Genomic DNA, 14,401 nt, shown 5'->3' with positions numbered 1-14,401 from the left:
AATAACTTGCACCAACTGGGATTCTCCCAGGGGAAGACCCTACACTGCAGTGGCAGCAGAACTCTCTCCTTTGCAGGCAGGGGAGGGTAGACTGTGAATAGTGAACCCCACCTTGCTTTTACCAGATGTTTGAACAGCAATCCTGGTACTGGCCAAAGAGAGCAGTGTTATTTCAGGGCAGAACTTGTGCCAAAGCCTGGAATATGGCTTTATATCTGTTGATACAACATGTATTGTGTTGACACAATATATCTGGTAACCAGGTACGTTACCTGGGCCTCATATATCCTGTTCAGATTGGCAAGAAATAAACGACCCATGGAATCTTGGACAGGAAGCATGAACATTTATTTACAAGGGAAAAGTACATTACATAGATATTAGTATCTCCACTTTTAAAATGAGGAGGTTGAGGTTTAGAGATGTTTGTGACCAAGTGACTAAGACAGGTGCAAACATGATGAGAGAAATACAAATACAGAACTAATACAACACTGTAAATCAACTATACTTAAAGAAAAAAATAAAAAATTACAAAGGGACCTACTGAAAAAAAGGACTTACTCTCCTTATTATGCAAATAAATAAATAAATAAATAAATGTAAAAAGAGACATACTATATAGCGCAGGGAACTATACTCAATATCTTGCAATAATCTATAAAGGAAAAGAATCTGAAAAGGAATGTGTGTGCTCAGTTGCTCAGTCACATCCGACTCTTTGCGACCCCACGGACTGTAGCCTGCTAGGCTCCTCTGTCCATTCTTCTCCAAGCAAGAATACTCATTTCCATCATAAGTTCATGAGATCTTTACAGGAGAGGATATAGGAATAGGTTCTGGCTATATATATTTATAAAAGAGCACACACACAGACACACACATATATAAATTGAATCACTGTGCCACATGCCTGGAACTAACACAACATTGTAATTCAACTATACTTCAGTTAAAAAGGTAAAACAGCCAAAACCTCGCAAATGTAGAAGAACAGGTATTAGTTCAGATGTGAAACTAGTAGTTCAGAAGTAAAGCTATTAGTTCAGATGTGAAAAAATATAATTCCCTAATTATGAAACTGACATCAGCTTTTATCTCAAGCTTCCTGTGCTATATCACCATTTCTGCTGTATAGAGGCACTGTGATATCAATGAAACCTGCTCTAGTAATTCTTCTTACCTCCACAGATCTCACCCAGAAAATGGCGAACAATATCCCCCTATTCTCAAGTCTCCAAATTTAGAGGATGACTATAACGTGTTTCTCTTTGTTCAGCCTATGAAGTAGGGCGTCAAAAAAGATCACTGTCTAAAACTTCTCTCTTTCCATCAAATTCATTTCCATCATAAGCTCGTGAGATCTTTATGTGAGAGGATATAGGAATAGGGTCTAGCTATCTGAATCTATTTACTAAAACTTTATATTTCATACCTGAACCCTAGACCCTTGAATTTAAAATTTTTCTAAATACTTTTTTTTCTTGATTCTGATCTGAAAAGTACCTTCTATAAAAATTTAACCTGACCCTGACCAGTTGCCTTCCAATATATGATAAAATCCTTAAAGTTTCTACAGAATAATTTTAATTCTAAAATTTTATCCAGGGCTTCCCCAGTGGTTCAGTTGGTAAAATTTTATCCAAAGAAAACAAAGATAAAAATATTTACATGAAATCACAGTGCTATTTACTATTTTTAAAATTGGAAGTTATATTTCCAACAATAAGAAATGGTTACACTGATTATGACAGATAACAAGAGCATGCATGCATGATAAGTCATTTCAGTCATGTTCAGCTCTTTGCGAGCCCATGGACTGTAGCCCCTCAGGCTCCTTGCCGGGATTCTCCCGGCAAGAATACTGGAGTGGATCTTCCTGACTCAGGAATTGAACCTGCATGGTCAGGTCTTATGTCTCCTGAATTGGCAGACAGGTTCTTTATCACTAGCACCACCTGGAAAGCCCATAACAATAGCATATTAAAATTTAAAGACAGCCTGGGGACACAGCAAATACCATGAGGATGAAAATGAGATGCAGAAAGAGTCTAAGTCTTCACTGATATTATTGAGATACTGATCTTACTGTACCTAGAGCTGCCTTATATCTGGGCTTATATAATTGATTTTTCTACTGTTAAAGTCATATTTGGGGTTTCTGTTATTTACAGCTGAAAGTATTCCAAATAAATAAATATGGATATATAACATGTGTGTACATACAAGGTACATATGATTATCTTTAATTTTAATAGATGTTGACAATTTGCACTCCGTAGAGATTGAACCAATTTATATTTCCATTAATAATGCATGATGTTACTATTTTCCTGCACCCTCATCATTCTTATTTCTGGTATGAGAGGTAAAAAAAGGTATCTGATCATGATTTTAATTGCATTTTTTTCTTATTTTGAGTTTGGTTAATAATCTTTTTATATTTAAGGATTATTTGTACTTGTTTTTCTATTAATTATTTGCTTTTATCCTTTGCTTATTTTTTCTATTAGGTTGTATGCATTAAAACAAAACCTGCATATGTAAGAAATTAGCTACAACTGGGGAATTACCTGGTGGTCCAGTAGTTAAGACCATGGGGTACAGTCAAAAAAATTAGCTATAACTATTTATTCCCAGATTGTCACTTGTCTTTTGACTTGTGGTTCCACATTTTTTTATATATAGAATTCAAAATATTTGCATGATGCTACATATTTTAGTATTTTTTTATGAGTTCCATTTGTTTTCCTTTTGGTTATTCTATGCAACTAACAGGATGTTAGTTCCCTGACCAGGGATTGATCTCAGGCCATGGCAATGAAAGTACTGAGTCTTAACCACTGGACTGTCAGGGAATTCCCTGGTTTCCAACTCTTGGTCATACTTAGAGACTTCTACAGTATATGTTTATATTTTTTAAAGTTATAATTTCTTCTGACACATTTATGGCTTGTTAATTAGTTTGAAATCTTTAATCCAGCTCAACTCTATTTCATCATAGTGTGAAGTAGGAATCCAATTTATTTTTCTTTAGATGACTATCCATTTGTCACCATTTATAATAGTATCTTTCCCCTAGTGATTTGGAATGTGAAATGGTGCTTAGGGGACACTTGTTCTGACCACATGGATCCTTAGATCCAAAAGGTCATCTTTAGAGAATTTAGCAATAATACATGATCCTAGTGTCAAATCAGTCACCTTCTTGGAATCAAACTACAAACAAGTACAGATGAATATGAAAACAGCAGAATGACTGATGATTACACGGTTTCTGTCCAATCAGAAATGACCAGATATATTTATGCATATTCATATTACTTCATTTATTCTGCCAAAAATTTAAGTCTACTATTGTCATATTTTAATTCCTGCTTTGCCTTGGGTATGGCATACCTAGTCCATAACAACCAAGTCCATCCAGGACAATGTCCCTTACCTCTACTGAAGCCAAAATCCCTTTCTCCCACAACTCCAGAGGAAAAAATGACACTCCCCTCCTCCCTCAGTCACAAAAAATATTCTCAATCATTCAGCCTCCTGAAATAGCAATATTGTCCCTCCAGTGTCATCAGAAGAGGAGGGCAAGAAAATGATTCAGAATGCCTCTGGTATTTTTTCTCTGAAATAGCATACTAATTCTGTTCATATCTGTGTGATATCCTATCAGATTTTACCCATCCACTGAATCCTAGATACCACTGCAGGAACTGGAGAGGGAGGAGAGGAGAGGAGTAAATCATGGTTCTTTCTCAAGGAATGCACAGGCGAGTAAAAGTAGAAAAGCACACAGTCAAGTTTAATAAAACGTGACCAATTGTTTACACAGGGTGCTGTGGGAGAGAAGAGTAAAGTCATCTCACCATACTGGGAGTTCTCTGAAGACTTAAAAGGAGAAGTTGATGTTAGATGTCTTTAATAATGAATAAAAGTTTGATGGATGAGTAAGGAGAAAAAGACAAATGAGGAGAAAAAAGAAGGAAGGGCATTCCAGAACAAAGTCCCCTCCCACAACACATATACACATGAATGCAGGCGTGAAAGAACATGATGACGGCCTGGTCCTGTGAGTATTTCAGAATGGTTGGAGGGGTGGGGCCTTGGACAGTGACAAGCCATGAGGCTCTAGGGGTAGATCGAAAAGACTGAACCAGGACATGCTTTGTATGTCTTTCTCTGGAGCTTGTACTTGATACTGTCAGTGATGAACGCTAGTGAGACGTTTTAAGGAGGGAGCAGCATGGTTAGTGGTAAGTTAAAAAAAAAAAACACTTTTTTTTTATTAACTTTCCAACAGGTTTTTATTTTTGTTTTATAATCTATTACAGTCTTCGAAACCTAAAGAAATACATTTTTTCTTCAAATTTGGATGTGTGTATAAATAACATTTGTCTAGACTCAGTACACTCTATGCCATGATTTTTTGACCCATATCTGCTCCAAAATTATGAAGCTTTGTCTGTCTACCCACAGACTCTGAGAACATGGAAAACAGTAGCAAGAGAAAAGAAAAAAACATTTTAAACAAAGTACTTAACATTTTATTGTGCCAAGTACCTCCCTTTCGATGTCTGATCAAGCCTCTTTATCCCTTCTCAGAATAGTGATTTAAATTATTTTTTGTTTAAATAAATGGTTTAAAATATAATACATAATTATAAAATATTTAAATGTGTCATATAATAAAATCTGATAGCACAGAAACTTATTAAAATGAGTAACATCTAGTAGTAGAACTAGATGTAGTAGAACATCCATCGTAATTTACAAGTAGTGACATGACCAAAAGGAGCTGATATCCAAAATACATAAACAGATCATATATTTCATTATCAAAAAAACAAGCAACTTGATTTTTAAAAATGGGCAGAAGACCTGAATAGACATTTTGTGAAGAAGATACTCAGATGATGAACAGGTACAGGAAAAGATGCTCAATATCACTAATCAGCAGAGAAATGCACATCAAAACCACAATGAGATATCACCTCACACCTGTCAGAATGACTGTCATCAAAAAGACCATGAGCAACAGACGCTGATGAGGATGTGGAGAAAAGGGAACCCTTCCACACTGTTGGTTGGGAATGCACATTGGTTTAGTCACTATGGAAAACAATATGGAGGTTCCTTATGAACTTAAAAATAGATCTATCAAATGAGACAGCAATTCCACTCCTGGGTATATATCTGGAGAAAATAAAAACACTAATTTGAAGATACATGAACCCCAAAATTCATAGCAGCATTATTCACAGTTGCTAAGATATGGAAGAAACCTAAGTGTCCACTGATCGATAAATGGATAAAGATGATGGAATATATATAGATACAATGGAATATTGCTCAATTATTTAAAAAATAAAATTTTGCTATTTGCAACAGCATGAGTGGATCTGGAGGGCACTGTGCTTAGTGAAATAAGTTAGACAGAGAAAGACAAATACTGTATGTTATCACTTGTATGCAGAGGAACCAGAGATCAAATTGCTAACATTAACTGGATCATAGAGAAAGCAAGGGAATTTCGGAAAAAAATATCTACTTCTGCTTCATTGACTATTAAAGGCTAAAGCCTTTGACTGTGTGGATTAGAACAAAGTGTGGAAAATTCTTAAAGAGATGGGAATACCAGACCACCTTACATGTCTCCAGAAACCTGTAAGCGGGTCAAGAAGCAACAGTTAGAACTGGACATGGAACGACTGGTTCAAAACTGGGAGAAGAGTACGACAAGGCTGGATATCGTCACCCTGGTTATTTAACTTACATGCAAAGTATGTCATGCAAAAATGCAGGTCTGGATGAATCACAAGCTGGGAATTAAGATTGCTGGCAGAAATATCAACAACCCCAGATGTGCAGATGATACCACTCTACTGGCAGAAAGAGAAGAGAAACTAAACAGCCCCCTGATGATGGTGAAAGAGGAGAGTGAAAAAGTTGGCTTAAAACTCAACATTCAAAAAACTAAGATCATGGCAGCTGGTTCCATCACTTTGTGACAAATAGATGGCAAAAAAGTGAAAATGGTGACAGAGTTTATTTCTCTGGGCTCCAAGATCACTGCGGATGGTGACTGCAGTCATGAAATAAAAAGACGATTGCTCCTTGGAAGAAAAGCTATGACAAACCAAGTGCTGATGTGCTCAGTTGTGGCCAACTCTCTGCGACTCCATGGACCATGGCCTGCCACGTTCCTCTGTCCACGGAATTTTCTAGTCAGGAATACTGGAGTGGGTTGCCATTTCCTTCTCCAACGATAAACCTAGACAATGTATTAAAAAGCAGAGACATCACTTTGCCACCTAAAGTCCGTATAGTCAAAGCTATGGTTTTTCCAGTAGTTGTGTGTATATTTGAGAGTTGTACCATAAAGAAGGCTGAGCACCGAAGAATTGATGCTTTCAAAGTGTGGTGATGGAGAAGAAACTTGAGAGAGTCTCAAGGACTGCAAGCCGATCAAGCCAGTCAATCCTAACGAAAATCAAGCCTGAATATTCATTGGAAAGAGTGATGCTGAAGCTGAAACTCTAATACTTTGCCCACCTGATGCAAAGGGCTGACTCATTGAAAAAGACCCTGATGCTGGGAAAGATGGAAGGCAAAAGGAGAAGGAGGAGGCAGAGAATCAGATGGTTGGATGACATCACCAACTCAATGGACACGAATTTGAGCAAACTCTGGGAAATAGTGAAGGACAGAGGAGCATGGGGTGCTATAGTGAGTGGTGTCTCAAAGACTTGGACACAACTTAATGACTGAACAACAACAATGTGGAATCTAAGAAAGATAAAACAAACGAACGAATGTAACAAAATAGAAGTAGACTCACAGATATAGAGAACAAACTAGTGGTTAGTGGGGTAGACAGGAAAGACAGAAGTGGGGGATTAAGAGGTAAAACTACTACGTATAAAAGAGGTACAGACTACTATGTATAAAAGAAATGTTACAAGGATACATTACACAGACAGGGAATATAGCCAATATTTTATAATAAATAGAGTATAATCTATAAAAATGCTGAACCACTATGCTGTACCTAAAACTAATATATTATTAATCAACTATAGTTCAACAAAAATAAATTAAATAAGCAAAAGTAGTCATAAGCATATATGAGATAATTGCAACAGCCACAACTTGATATGAAACATTTGTGATTTTTGTTGGTAACACGGTAATAGATATTATGAATAGTTTTGTGCCTTCACCCCTATATTCAAAATGGAAAGAAATGCCAATTTTAATTTTGTGAGCAAAAGATAAACATAATTTTTCCAATCCAATTCTCGGATCCTCTGAATTCTACACAGTAGTATTAATTAAAGGTGGAAATAGGGACAATGAATTCAATTAGAAATCTGTTTTATTAGTCTAGAGGAGACGTGATGATGGTATGAGAAGTAATAGCTTATATACTAATAAAATTGAGCAATTACTATATTCCAGGTACTGTTCAAAGTGTTTTATATGGTATCTCATCTGCAGAGTTAGGGCCATTATTAACCTATATTTTTACAAGCGAAGAGACTGAAGCACAGAGAGTTAAGGAACTTTATTCAGTTCGCACAACTGGTGAGTAGCAGAACTAGGTTTTGAACTGGGTTAGTCTGACTCCAGAACTTCACTCTTATCCACTACCGGGACAGTAGAAACAGTGGTAAAAAATGTATTAGAAGCATGTGGGAAACAGGGTGAACAGGACATGGAGAAGCAGGAGAGAGGGGCATCTACAGAGAAGTGCAGGTCAAGGGGGGATACTGTAAGAATACTTGCCACCCACTGTTTTGTCCTTCTTAGTAATTCCTCCCCCCCTGCCCTCATTTAGTCAGTAAGGGTAAATCATGAGGGTGAGAATGATTGCCCCCAGAAAAGTAAAGAAAATACTAACTAGGAAATTGAGATATAATATTATTTTTTTCTGGACCAAGAAAGAGAGAGAAAGGGAGTGGAAAAGGAGAAATCACATCCAAAAATTCTTTCTCCACTTTGGGAGTCCAAACACAGCTGAAAGAGGTAAGTAGAGTAGAAAAATTCAGACAAATCTGAGTGAATCCAAGAATATTGGCGCTGGTGCCCGGACTCCTATGTAGCACGGAAGGTCAGAAAGCTTTAAGAGAATTGCTCTGCTTGATATGGTCCTGTATCTGATATGATGTTACAGGAGTTGAGCTGCAGTGACTAAGAAGGTACCTAAGCTAAGAGCATCCACAGTGGATCTGAACGCTCTGGATTGTTTCTGAGAAAGTATCTAAGAGCCACCCAGTCTCCAAAAGAGGACAGTTAGTTGAATGTGTTGTAGGATTGGCTGCTGGGTATAGACGAGGATGACAAGGATCTCTTAACTGAAGGCAGTACCGTTGCCATCAGCAGCACTTGTCAGCACGCTGCTCCAAAACCCAGGTGAAATCAGCAGCTTATCAGTGGCCTTACACACGGGATGCTCAGTCAGCAGGAAGGCTTGCAGGTCCATCAAGAGGGGATGATAAGGCCCTGAGACCAGGCAATACAAACCATGTCAAGAAGAAGGCTGGGAGGGAGGACTAGAAAACCCTTCTGCAGAGATAGGAAGCTGGGTGAGCCTTTCCGTTCAGATTCACTTAGAAAAGGAGAATAGGAGGAGGGGGAGAGCCTTCCTACAGTGAGAAATATTGAAAAAATAGCCCCCCCTAAAAAACCCTAAATTTTTTTGATATTTAATTTAGTTGTATTTTTTAAATTGTGGTAAAAGAAACCTGTACATAAAATTTACCATCTTAGCATTTTTAAATGTGAATTTTGCTAAGGTTAACTATATTCACATGTTATGCAAAAGATCCCCCTCCTCACCACTCCCTCCTGCAGCCTTTGGTCAACACTATTTTCTGCTTCTATGAGTTTGAGTACTTTATATAAGCAGAATATAAGTGGTTTCATACAGTACTTACCTTGAAAAAGTCTAAAAATTTCCCTGGAAATGTTGATTGGCAAACTCAATCAAGCATTTTCCATCGTTAGAAGGAGAGGAGGTATAAAAACAAGGTGTAAGCAGTTAAAGAAAACTAGATCTCTTCAACCCCAGTTTGTGACTATTACAACTCCAGTCCACCAGATGTGGGGTCACATCACAGGCCCTAAGAAAGAAAAGTGATTCATCAGACTCTGGAGCTAGCATGAGTATCAGCTCTGAGTCATGCCTCTTGTGAAGCTAACATAGCTCCACTAGGGTTTTCTTAGTCCTTTTAAACTGTTAACTCCCACAATACTAGCTGGAGTTCTCCCACAATACTAGTTCCTTCTGCCCTGGCTCTGGAGTTCATTCTCCAGCATTTAAGACTTTAGTTGTCTCTGCCCACTACCCCAGCCCTCCCCCGAGAAATCTCAATACTTTGAAAATTCAAAGTCCAAGCAAAGGTCCAAGCTCCGCATAGCATTTTCCCCTTCAAGTTTCCGGCTCTGGCCTCAGGCTGACTTGGATCTCTAGGATTTACAATCATTCTATTTACAATCATTCTATGTTGCAGGTGTAGGCTGCGTCTAAAACCTTGGGCATCCTAGACAAGTTCTGAATGACTACAGCACTTGGTGCAAATAAATATTATTGTGGGACCCTGTCCATCTTCCAGTCTGGGTAGCTATGGCAAAGCATCAGATCAAGTCTTAGAAAGCCCAGAGAAATCAAGTCTGATCATTCTGCGGCTACACTTCAAAATGGCTGTCTGATCCCTGGGGGCTGAGTTATTTCAGGTCTCACTGGAACTTTCTCCCAGTTCAAGGAATCATCAACAATATCATTATCAAGAAGCTATTTGGCCTTCTCTGAAAATAAAATGAGACCTCATACCTTCTTGGTTGACAGTTCATCTGCTGTGTTGTGCAGATTTCAAAGATAGATATGGATTTCAAAGATAGATAAACATATAAATGCTTCTTTTATAAAGTGCCCAAATTTATTTAATAACATAGAATAACTCCTGTGCACTGATATTGCAGAGTAAATAATGCTTGCACTTTGTGGTTCTAACAGTTTTAATTTTATCTGGTATGTTTAGAAGGTACACTAGATATAGATCTAGCATAATGCCTTATTATTGGTAGTACTCAATTAATGGTAATTAAAAATAAAATATTGACAATAAAAATATATCTGAACCTATTCCATACCATGCTAAAGCATGGTATAAATAATATACCATATAATATACCAAATAATATACCATATAATAAATAACTAATAAAGCACTTTTAATTTTCTAATAAAATTGAAAATAGATCATAGTCTTAAATCCAAGACCTTTCAAAATCCTGATGACAAAAAAGCAATTCTGTCAAGAATCTGGAATGCTTGACAACCAAATTATTTCACCAGGGCAAAGGATAATGCATTAATACTAGGATGCCACCATTTATACTTTATTTGCAAAATACCCAATGGAAATGATACTTAACATAAAAAGAAGCTATTTTAACTCTACCAATAAGGCTTATTTCTTCAGTGGCAGCTTCATTTAACCAGAGAAATGAATCTTCTCCTCTGCAGTCTTGTAAGATACAGGCTGATTTAAGCCCCGACTTTCCTAAATCCAAACACGTTACAAAGATCAAGTCAGCTGCACTGCACCATGGCCCGTGGCCACACTGAGATCTGGGGAGCGCATAGTTGGCTAGGCTGCACCATGCTCTGTCCAAGACAACTCCAGCCAGGGTCTTGCCAGCAGCAAGCAGCAATGTCAAGCAATCCTGATAGTTGCTTCAGTGAGTCTTACTGCTTGGAGTAATAAAAATAACCAAGCACTTTAGATCAAAGATTTATTAGTAACAGAAATTTAGAACTTCAAAAAAAAGTTGCATCGTTTTCTTCACTTAAAATTTTGTGCCAAAATACACGGAACTTTTCACTGCAGTGGTGTGGCCACTTTGGAAAACAGTTTGGCTATTTCTTATAAAAGTTAACACAGTCATCTTATGACCTAGAAATTCCACGCTTAGGTATTTACCCAAGAGAAATGAATATATATATCTATGGAAAAGCCCAAATGCCAATGTTCAAAATTGTTTTGCTCATAATAGCCTAAAACGGGACACACCCTCAAGGTCTATCACCTGCTGATAACCTAGGTAGGTCCATAAAACGGGGCTTCCCGAGGGGACTAGTGGGAAAGAGTCTGCCTACCAATGTAGAAGATGTGCCAGAGCTGTGGGTTGGGAAGATCCCCTGGAGAAGGAAATGGCAACCCACTCCAGTATTCTTGCCAGGAAAATTCCATGGACAGAGGATCCTGGAGGGCTACAGTTCATGAGGTCACAAAGAGTCAGACATGACTGACCATGCATGCAACGTAATATGTGATGCTGTGCTGAAGGAATAATATATAAACATATATATATATATATAATATATATAAACATATAATATATATAAACATATATCATATATAATAAAGGAAATAATACAACAATTACTGATACATGTAGCCACATGGAGAAACCTCAAAAGCCTTCTGTTAAATGGAAGGAGTCAGACACAAAAGGCTCCATACAGTTTTAATCCACTTAAATGACATTCTGTGCTTAGTCGCTCAGTCATGTCCAACTCTTTGCGACTCAATGGACTGTAGCCCATCAGGCTCCTCTGTCCATTGGGATTCTCCAGGCAAGAATATTGGAGTGGGTCGCCATGCCCTCCTCCAAGGTATATGGCAGTCTAGACAAAGGCAATACACTAGTAACAGAAAGAAATCAGTGGTTGCTAGATGGGGAGGGTGGGTAAAGAGACCAACTATAAAGTGGAGTGAAGGAAATTTTTTGGTAATGGAAGGAGTCTAATCTTAAAGGCATGTGTAACTGTGTATGAGTGTCCCAGTTCTTCAAACTTTACAACCTAAAGAGGTCTTGTCATACAAACAAGACCTCAATAAATCTGCCTTTTGGAAAAACTAGGACACTAGATTACTTTGGCCACCTGACACGAACAGCTGACTCACTGGAAAAGACAATGGAGCTGGGAAAGATGGAAGGCAGAAAGAGAAGAGGGTGGCAGAGGATGAGATGGATAGATAGCATTATCAACTCAACATGAATTTGAGCAAACTCTGGAAGACAGAGGAGCACAGATGAGCCTGGTATGCTGCAGCCCATGGGGTCGCAAACAGTCGGATATGACTTAGTGACTGAACAACAATGATAATTTCTTTTTTTAATTTTTATTTTTTATTGTAGTTGATTTATAGTGTTTCAGGCATACAGCAAAGCGATTCAGTTATACATACGTATATTCTCTTTCAGATTCTTCTCTGTTATCGGCTATTACAAGATATTGAAAATAGTTCCCTGTGCTATAGAGTAGGTCCCTGCTTATCTATTTTGTATATAGTAGTATCTGTTAATCTCAAAATCTAAATTTATCCCTCCCCCTTTTCCCTTTTGGTAACCATAAGTTTGTTTTCTCTGTCTTTGAGTCTATTTCTGTTTTGTAAATAAATTTATTTGTATCTTTTAAATAAGTACAATTGTATTTTTTTTTAGATTTCACATATAAATAATATATGATTTTTGTCTTTCTTTGACTTACTGTACTTTACTTAGTATAATAATCTCTAGGTCTATTCATGTTACTGCAAATGGCATTACATCATTTTTATGGTTGAGTAATACTCCATTGTATGTATATATACCACACTTTCTTTATTCACTCATCTACTGCACATTTAGGTTCTTTCCAAGTGTGGGCTATTTTAAATACTGCTGCTATGAACACTGGGGTACGTGTATCTTTTTGAGTTAGAGTTTTCTGTGGATATATGCCCAGGAGTGGGACTGCTGGGTCATATGGCAGCTCTACTTTTAGATTTTTTCAAGAACCTCCACAATGTTATCCATACTGGCTTCACCAATTTACATTCCCACCACCAGTGTAGGAGGTTTCCTTTTACTCCATACCCTCTCCAGCATTTATTAACTGCAGATTTTTGATGATGGTTTTTCTGGGTGGTGTGAAATGATACCTCATTGTGATTTTAATTTGCATTTCTCTAATAATTAGTGATGTTGAACATCTTTTTATGTGCCTGTTGACTATCTGTATGTCTTCTTTGGAGAAGGAACTATTTAGGTCTTCTGCCCATATTTTGATTGGGTTGGTTTTTTTGATAATGAGCTATGCGAAGTGTTTGTATATTTTGGAAAGTCATTTGCAAGTATTTTCTCCCCTTCCAAAGGCTGTTTTGTTAATCATTTCCTTTGCTGTGCAAAAGCTTCTAAGTTTAATTAGGTCCCATTTGTTTTTGCTTTTGTTTCCATTACTCAAGGAGATGAGTCCAAAAAAATATTGCTGTGATTTATAATGTTGAGTGTCCTGCCTATGCTTTCCTCTAGGTGTTTTATAGTATCCAGTCTTACATTTAGTTTTTAATCCATGTTTAATGTGTTTCTGTATATGGTATCAGAGAATGTTCTAATTTCATTCTTTTACATAAAGCTGTTCAGTTTGCCCAGCATCGCTTATTAAAGAGACTGTCTTTTCTCCATTGTATATTCTTACTTCCTTTGTTTTCAATTAATTCTGCATGGGTTTTTATCTGGGTTCTCTATCCCTCTTCTCTGATACATCTGATTTTGTGTCGGTACCACGCTGTTCTTGACTAGCATAGATTTTTGGCATATCTGAAGTCAGGGCCTGAGTCATCCAGCTCTGTTCTTCTTTCTTAACATTACTTTGTCTCTTTAGGGTCTTTTGTGTTTCCATACAAATTTTAAAAAATGTTTTCCTCCAGCTCTGTGGCAAATGTCATTGGTAATTTGATAGGGATTTTACTGAATCTTGGATTCCCTCGGGATATATGTTCATTTTAACAACATTGATTTTTCCAATCCAAGAACGCAGTATATCTTTCCATCTGTTTGTGTGGTCTTTAATTTCTCTCATCTGTGTCTTACAGTTTTCAGAGTACAGGTCTTTTACATCCTTAGGTAGGTTTAAACCTATCTAAACCTATCCACATCTTTTTTTAGGATTCATGTAAGTATGAGACAAAACATTTATTTATTTATTAGCCAATCCACATGGCTAGCAGGATCTTAATTCCCTGACTACGAACTGAATTGAATTCTGGCCTTGGTAGTGAAAGTACTGAGTCCTAATCACTGGACCACCAGGGAATTCCCACAAAACATTTATTTGAATGTAACAAAAATGAAAAGAACAAGGCAAAATTATTCATGCAATCATTCTTCAATAAACAGCTCTCAAGTTTCTATATGTTAAACACATAATAATATCTGCTTCAAGGAGCTCACAAAGACAAATTAAACCAGCTACAACACAGTTGCTGAATACGTGGAAAAAAATTAACAGTATCTGCTATGCAGAGTGCATATGGTTGGTGAGAGATGGTGAGAGCACTAGGAAAGAATC

The sequence above is a fragment of the Muntiacus reevesi genome, chromosome 3, assembly GCF_963930625.1.
Source record: "Muntiacus reevesi chromosome 3, mMunRee1.1, whole genome shotgun sequence".
In the NCBI taxonomy this organism is placed as follows: domain Eukaryota; kingdom Metazoa; phylum Chordata; class Mammalia; order Artiodactyla; family Cervidae; genus Muntiacus; species Muntiacus reevesi.
The sequence above is the reverse complement of the archived record's forward strand: the minus strand, read 5'-3'. Positions refer to the sequence as shown.